Source organism: Ptychodera flava, chromosome 14, assembly GCF_041260155.1.
Source record: "Ptychodera flava strain L36383 chromosome 14, AS_Pfla_20210202, whole genome shotgun sequence".
In the NCBI taxonomy this organism is placed as follows: Eukaryota; Metazoa; Hemichordata; class Enteropneusta; family Ptychoderidae; genus Ptychodera; species Ptychodera flava.
Genome location: NC_091941.1, coordinates 9,019,257 through 9,027,504, shown reverse-complemented (window position 1 = coordinate 9,027,504; position 8,248 = coordinate 9,019,257).

The window sequence follows — 8,248 nt, the reverse complement described above, 5'->3', positions numbered from 1 at the left end:
AAACTTTCTCGTTCGTGACAAAAGCCCACGCTCAGACGTGTTCACCAAAGTGCGTAAATGGTTGAGGTCAAGCTCTTGTGTGGCGTTGTGTTTATTGATTATTATTGTTTTCGTGTCCTCGACCATCGTTGTCGTACATTTGGAAACCAGATGTAGCTGACAGCTCTATAGTCTAAACACGGTTAGTCATTTCGAAGACTGACCCACATACGCAGCGTAGTTCAGTGAATACGCGGCAATTTACTTTAACAAATCCGAGAATGCCCAGTTCTTGCCGACACTGCAACGACAAGTGTCACATCACACTTTTTTTTTTTAATATGCCGACCGAGGGGCGCCCTCATTAGGTTCCGTACTGTGAACTGGTTCGAGCCCGGAGCTGTCCCCTCAAAGTCATCAGCACAGTTGTCTGCATTCCTCAAGACCGTCTGGAAAATCTCTGGTTCGCACGTGTTGACGTCGGAAAGCGATTGCTTGACACTGGGCCGAGGCTGTAAAATGATACCCGACACTCAGTAAGCGATTAAAATGCCTAGGTGTACAAACACAACTGGCCTCAGAATACAAATAAAATGTGGGGATGTAACTAGTCAGAATAAACAGATAGCATTTGGTGATAAGCACCATAGTATGTGATGAGAGAGATACTCTGGCAGCCCTCCAACGCACTTTAAGTTAACATTGGAAAACTATTAAGCAGCAGCCGTTTAATATCACGCTTTGCTTACCACACATAGATAATGTCTTCTCGGGCTCTGTTCCCATATATTGATGTCAAACTTTGCCAGAGAGTTCCTCACATTACCATAAGATATTTGGGACACACTGCGGGGATAAACTAAGAAAAAAAATTCGGTGAATAGCAAGCTGGAGATGATTTTACAGATAGTATAGATGCAGCCACATTGAAACCCTGCTCCCCTTTCAAAGAGTTGGATCAGTTTTCACAATGAGAATGAAAGCTATGGAAATCTGTTGAAACCGTTGCAGGCGCTCCACCTTCTTATGGCGTTTTAATTCAATATGCGACCATGAGTTTTTTTTCCCCGAAATATACTGTTAATACTTAAATTCTTTTTCGATGAATCCTGCTACACATTTTCGGTCAGGAAAATGTACACTATAGCAAAATCTATCCCCTTTATAGAGTGTTATTTGCCCGATTATTTGATGTCGGTTGTATAGTAAGAGTGTTTTAAGAACCTCAAATTTGCTAAGTGCCACCTCGCGCCGCCTCTTAAATTGTCGGTCAAGGCTAAACCAACTCACGTGCGGTTTCAGGCTTGTTTTTCAACCTCCATTGACGGTCGGTCGACTTATGGACATCCCATCACACAGCACGTGCCAGGGACGTCGGCAAATCTTTTCAAGATTTCGGAAAAGTGGAGCCGACTTCCCACAACGTCTGGGTTTAAGTTGGCATAGATTGTTTTCTCCCTGATATTTTGACCGTGTTGCCTTTGTCTGCTCTTTCGTTTTGATATCTGGTCACTCCTTCATAGCTCATTTAGTCTTTGAAACGGCGTGTAAGGTTGGAAACTCCATCCGTTAGTCCTGGTATTAAGTTGTTAGGAAAACAAGTAAGCTGGCTGTGTATTTGGATTGCCGCATAGCTTTTGCCAACTTACAAGCACGCTTAAGCAAACAGTTATTCTAACCTGTACCTCTCAGACGCCGCAACTCACTGTGCCCCTTAAAAATACTCATCCTGTTCGTTTTATCCCAGTTCCGTTGTTTTGAAAGAAATAAATGTCCGCAACTAAAGATGTTGATTCCACTACAGGTTGCTAAGGAGACATTTGTGTATTCCATAAAGGCTAAGATAGATGACCGCTGCTATATTAATTTACGTCTGTAGATATGTCGGAATGTTTCTAATTAGACGTATTGTCCTTTGTCCTACCACTCCAGCTACTGTAACGTTGTACGATGTTTTGCAATATTGTCAGAAGCAGTATCTCGTTTGTCGCATATTTCATCGTATCGATTGCAATTGTAGTGGCTCCTTGTCTACACTCCAGGACCTGCTGCAAGTACTTCGCGAACACCCTGCGGGTGTCCAAGATTTACCCACCGTGAAAATTTTCACATGTCTCCCTTTTCTGCGGTAGAGCCGGCGAGGTATACACTGTTAATAAGGGTAAGGATTTTGTTATAGTTTTGAAAAAAAATGGTACAAGGATAGGATAATGGTTTTATTGTGATTTTTTCTGAAAAGATAACTCGATATTCATAGAAATGTGAAAATGAAATCTTCTTAATATTTGTGTCTCACATTTATTGACAGAGGCTTTCTGTGTCTGAATGAAAACTTGCAAGTCCAAACATTCTTCAGAAAAGCTGCAATGTGGTCGCCATAACCAAGCGAGTGCAAGAAAAAAGCATGCTGTGTTTACCCATACTTCTTGTACGTTTGCCAGACTTCAAAAGACAGCCCATTCAAATAAACAACGAGGGTTCACATTATCGTATACGTTGGTCTCTGCGACAAAAAAATACCTCGCCACCGGTCGAGATTTTCTGACATATCGGTTAACACTTGAGCCGTCCAACTCGCGTGCCGCATTTTTCTTCCGAGTGTTTGTTAGCAATTCGAAACACCCGCTCCCATTTCGCTCGAATTCCAATGTTATTGTTGGCTATTTTTCACCGCAGGTAAACAACTTCATCTGAAGTGTTTCCATTGGTATCTTTTGAAGGGCTTGGTTGAGCAGAAACAAAGGCAAGTAATACACAAGTATGTGGTGCGTGCGGTACATTCTTGAACCTATGACTTCTCCTTGCCTAGGCGATACCCGAGTTGTGTCGGTCCTTACCTTTTTTAATTACATTCAAGTACCCAGGTCTCTGCGCCTTTGTAACACTTCCCAAACCAAATTCCACGATGAATCGTTTTTCAGTGGTGGAAAATATCGAATTTAATAAGTATTTCGTAGACCCAAATTGCTTGCAGGGATCATTAATTTCCTATAATACCGATTCGGCGTTTTTGTCTTTATAAACTCAAAATATTTCCGAACTCATAATGACAGTGGAATTTTTCCTTTTAATGTCAGTCTATTAAGATTTTGAGGATTTTGGATACCTACTTATTTCGGAAGACATCAAAACTCAGAAATTCGTACTGTAAAAGACCTATACCACTTGTGTCTGGATGTTTGGAGTGTGTACCAGGTACTTGATCGGGAATTTGTCGAAAGGGAAGACGCTTGGTTTGGCTTGATACTAGTTTCTGCACGGCCCGCGCTCTATACAAGCGAGATACAGTTCCCATATTGTTGGTTTTACCGAAGTAATCATTCTTTAATCTGAAATTTCACCTTTAGGTTCAAATTTCCATCACCATAGGCAGAAACGACACGCACGCCGCTCCGTGTAGATTCTAGCCCCAAAACAAAATTCAATAAAAATGGAGGGTAATCCTCACAAAAAACCCGACTCTCGACATGATGGTGTGATGGAAGTGCTCCAGAGCAAGTGGGCGTCTGGGTTTGGTCTGTATCTTTGAACTTGAGAAAGAATGGGAGATCACTTATAATTCATAGATCTCTGACTCACTTCCTAGTGCACGATTGTGTTTTTGTCGCTTCCTCTTCTGATCCCAGCACCATGGTAAGACACCACCAGTGGTAAACAACCAATCGACAAAAACACTTTTCGGCTTTTGCAAAAAGCCCAGGGGTTGAGAGATAACGCGTCGAATCCTCCGTCAAGTAAACTACCAACTCATTTGTGTCTAATTAAGTTTAAGTGGTCGGTCGAACCCTAGATCAAAATATTTGACATTCAAGACAAATCATGTTATTTGCGTTCTTCTACATGAATGTCACAAGGGTAAGGAAGTGCCGCTCACTAAGTTGATCTCGTTAGGTGTATAAACAATGATCTCTGTGCCCACAGGAAAGGTTCCATAACACCATGTAACACAACCGATCATCGACTAATTGATTTCACATGAATCTGCGATTACATAGTTGGTAATGAGCATAGCTGTAACTTTTAATCTTCGATCATTTAGATGAAATTAACAAGGAGGGATAAGTTCCGGACAAACAACAAAAGACAAGAGGCAACTATATGACACATGTATGCTTAGATACCTCCTTCCTGAAAGATAGGTCGGAGAGGATCCATTGGTGGCTCTTGACCATCTTGAAGATGTTTATCCTGTGATAACAAATGTTTCACTGTCACATTGCATATATCTTCTCCACTTTAAAGTTTACAAGTCCAACAGATTCCAATTGTGACAAAAGGGTGTACAAGAGTACAAAAGGGTATAAACTTCAGTGTACGAACCGAAGAGACTAATACTAACTTCGGGACGTTTCGGATTTTGACTGCATAGCCCTTATCTTATCTACCTTTATCGTTGAAAGGCCTTGGTTTTAAACAGTCCTTCAGAAAACACAGAAAACACGATTGGAACTAATGGGATCTTTTAATTGTTCAAATTTATCAAAAGTGTTTGGTTTCCTATGGCTAAAAGTTGCAATATTACAAATTACCCATAGAAACAAGTGAATCGCAAAATGAAAAAAGGTAGATGAGTTGAAATTTGCTAATTTAGCCAACATTACTACAATATCCTATTCTCCACAAAGTTCCAATCGTGTTCCAAAGCTTTCCAATATAAGGCACCATAATTGACAGTAGAGTCGATAGTTTTCAAATAGTTGAAATAAAACCGGATATAGCGGAAAAGGATGAAATATAACCGAGTAACACAGTAGCACATAGTTCAGGGAAAAGCGTTGAACTGATAGGAAAAGACTCTCCGTGCAGGAAACCTACCAGCATTGCATTGTGTCAGGTTTCGTCTAACATAAGCTAACGCCATGGCAGTCTGAGAAAAAGTCCAGTCAATGAATTCAAATGAATGAAATGGCAAGAGTATGCCAGCAAGACTGAACACGTACGTTGAAACTGAACGTTGGAGTAAGATATGGCCGAAGGTTAAGAAGTCGAATAAACAGGCCATGAATTCATACACAACCGTATTTTAATCATTCCCCCACCATATCAATCATTTAAATTAGGAGGAGAACATCTGAGAGATGCAGATAGCTAGACTTGAAACTTTCAGAGACCACAATTGAGTCATACGTTAGTATACAATGTATGTATGTATGTATGTATGTATGTATGTATGTATGTATGTATGTATGTATGTATGTATGTATGTATGTATGTATGTATGTATGTATGTATGTATGTATGTATGTATGTATGTATGTATCTATGTATCTATGTATGTATTTATGTATGTATGTATGTATGTATGTATGTATGTATGTATGTATGTATGTATGTATGTATGTATGTATGTATGTATGTATGTATGTATGTATGCATGTATGCATAAATGCATGCATGTATGTATGTATGTGTCTGTCTGTCTGTCTATATATATGTACGTGTATATATTATATTATATCTACGTACACGTATAATATATACATATGTATATATATATATATGTGTGTGTGTGTGTGTGTGTGTGTGTGTGTGTGTGTGTGTGTGTGTGTGTGTGTGTGCACGTATAATACACACGTATAAGAGATACAAATGTATCCTATTCATATAAAAGCAGAGGTGCTGTAATTCTTCCCATAGGTATCAGCTGGCAAAGTTTGTGCAATATGTATGATATAAAAGGTTTCCTGGGAAATGTAGGCTGTTTGCAGCAACACAAAACATTCCCCTCTCCCAGAAATTGACTTGTTTTCAATTAAATTTCCCCATAAATACATGGAGTTTATGGTGTTGCATTTCGAAATTCCGTCCAAATCGGGCAGCTGCATCCGCTTCCGTCCGAGGAAATAAAACGCACACTTTAAGTGATAAACCTGCATGTGAACTATATTCACTGTGATATTAGTCTCTGCGATACCCGCTGCATGCCGGGACTTCAGATCCAGTCCTGTTTCCGTTGCCTGGCGCTCATCATCGCTATTAACTTTGAATATTTTCGGCGCGAACAATTTATGGCCGTCAGGCGACAACTTGACCGAGCACGATGGGCCGGGACGGCACAATGTCCCCAAATTTAATAAATTATAGGGAATGGCATTTTGAAGGGCCGGGAACAGGAAATGCTGTCCTACTGTTTTTGAAACTATTTAACTTTGAACAATCAGTAGCATCTCTCTAAATGCAAACGTCACTGTTCCTTTGCCGTGGTCAGTGAGCGACTTCCGGAAGGAAGATAAACGGTTGTCTGTGTCAGGAGGGTTTGAACTCTCAAGGATGTGTCAAAGAAAAAAAAACTTGACATTGTATCTCTCTGTACCTCTGAACACGTTTCCATTTCTGTGGACAAATCCTGGTTCAGACCAGGTCTGCGACGTATAATTTGCCAGCGTTTGACTTTTGTCGAGTGTGTACACTGAAAAAAAAACTGCGGTAAACCAAGCACTTGAGAGAAAGGTGAACAACGTGGGCGGTAAATCTCCGTAAATACCTGCTTACCAAACACAGGATAATCAGTTTCTCCTTGAAGTAATTGGGTTTACCATCACTATTATTTCTGGAGAGCGGTGATTTAGAGTAGTGTAATACCAAATCAACCTCGAAAATCTATCGTTTTTTCCCTTTTCATGGTGGATAACGGTTCTTAATACAACAGGAATGGTGAGAGAAACGTGAAATAATCTAAGTAGATGGATGGAAGTTCATTTTCCGCAGTTGTTTAAACAACGGATGCATCCTACAAAGATTATTCACATTGTTTAAGCCCTAGTAAATTGGTTTATTATCGAGCGTGCTTTTCAAGACTTGAATATTTAAAAAAAGCTGTTCTGGCAACAACATCCGAACTTTGTTCAAATAGGATCGAGATACTACTGTCGAGCGGAGCAGCGAAACTTTCAGCGTGTCACTTTGAAGCGGGTTTGGAAAGACCAAACTCTGGTACGCACTGACTCTCGTATTGATGCTGATACTTTCTTACCCCTCCTTTTTCTGCAGTTTTCTTTCACCTCCAACTGCATAGACACGATAATTCTTGTTGGCCTGCAAATTAAATAAACTAAAAGGCCTAAATTTCATAAGGGTAAAATAGCAAGGCAGGAAGAAAGAGTGTTTTATTTGACTCCAAGCTCACGGAGACACGTAACGGTTACTGAAGTGAAATACGGTCGGCCACACACAACTTAACATTGCCTTTAGGCAGACATAAAAATATCAGACATCTGTAATTTAGATCTCATTTCTTGAAATATTACTACTTAAGTGGGTTAGTGTTACTCCGTAAGTCATTTGCTTGACTTATCATTGATTCTAAGCAATGACAGTGTGGGTCTGGAATTTCTCAAATCAAGCGACTTCCACAGCGTGCCAGAGGCCAGAGTTTTTAAGTTTGGCAAGGGCGTCTACCTCTGGTGTCTGTGTGCGGGTATGGGCGCGTGTGTGTAGTAAATTGAAGATGTCTTGGAGAGAGTATTAAGAAAAGGAACTTCTATTAAAGTCAAATATGGTTGCACTATTCTAAGCGGACAACGGACCGAGCTTTTGGAACGCTAGTCAGAATCTCTATGCGGAACTGGAAGCCACAACGACAGCGAAATTATGGTCTCCTTCTCTCTGATCTAAATCATATATCTAGACGTCATGGTTGACAGATCAGAGTAGTATGTCTCGTTTTGCACAAGTAACTGTCAGTCTGCGAAGCTCCAGGTGCTACCAAATAAGGCGCTTCCCATCGTCAGACAGATTTCTTTTGAAGATTAGCTGCGGTGCAGTATGGGTAAATGTGACATGTTGTCAGTCGGCTTGTCGCGGCATGCAACTCCCCTCCCCCTAATTGCCGTGGCTATTCACGAGGTTCCCCATTAAGGACCTTTATCTTTTTACGAGTACTCTCCGCCAAAATGACTGCCCTTAAAAAACTGCAGTCTCCGAGAAAGGAAGGCCTTCTTTATAGTCACACTTGGTATCTATCCATGTAGGAAGTCGTGAAGGAGTAGTTTCGTAGAGTAACTGGACAGAACTAGAAATAAAGTATCCTTGTCTGGACATTAATTTCTTTCGCCGTTCTTGTATTATCATTAAGTAAAAGAGATATTGCCCCTCCGTCACGAAATTGGTGTGGGCGAGTCAATGCAGCTGAGTAACTTCTTTAAAAAACCGATTTATTAGACTCTATTTCCACCCTCCCCATGACACCTTCTGTTACCACGGTTACGGTTACAGGATAGCGACTTTCTGGTGTCATTACACAATAGAGGTTTTACATTCACACGCGCTA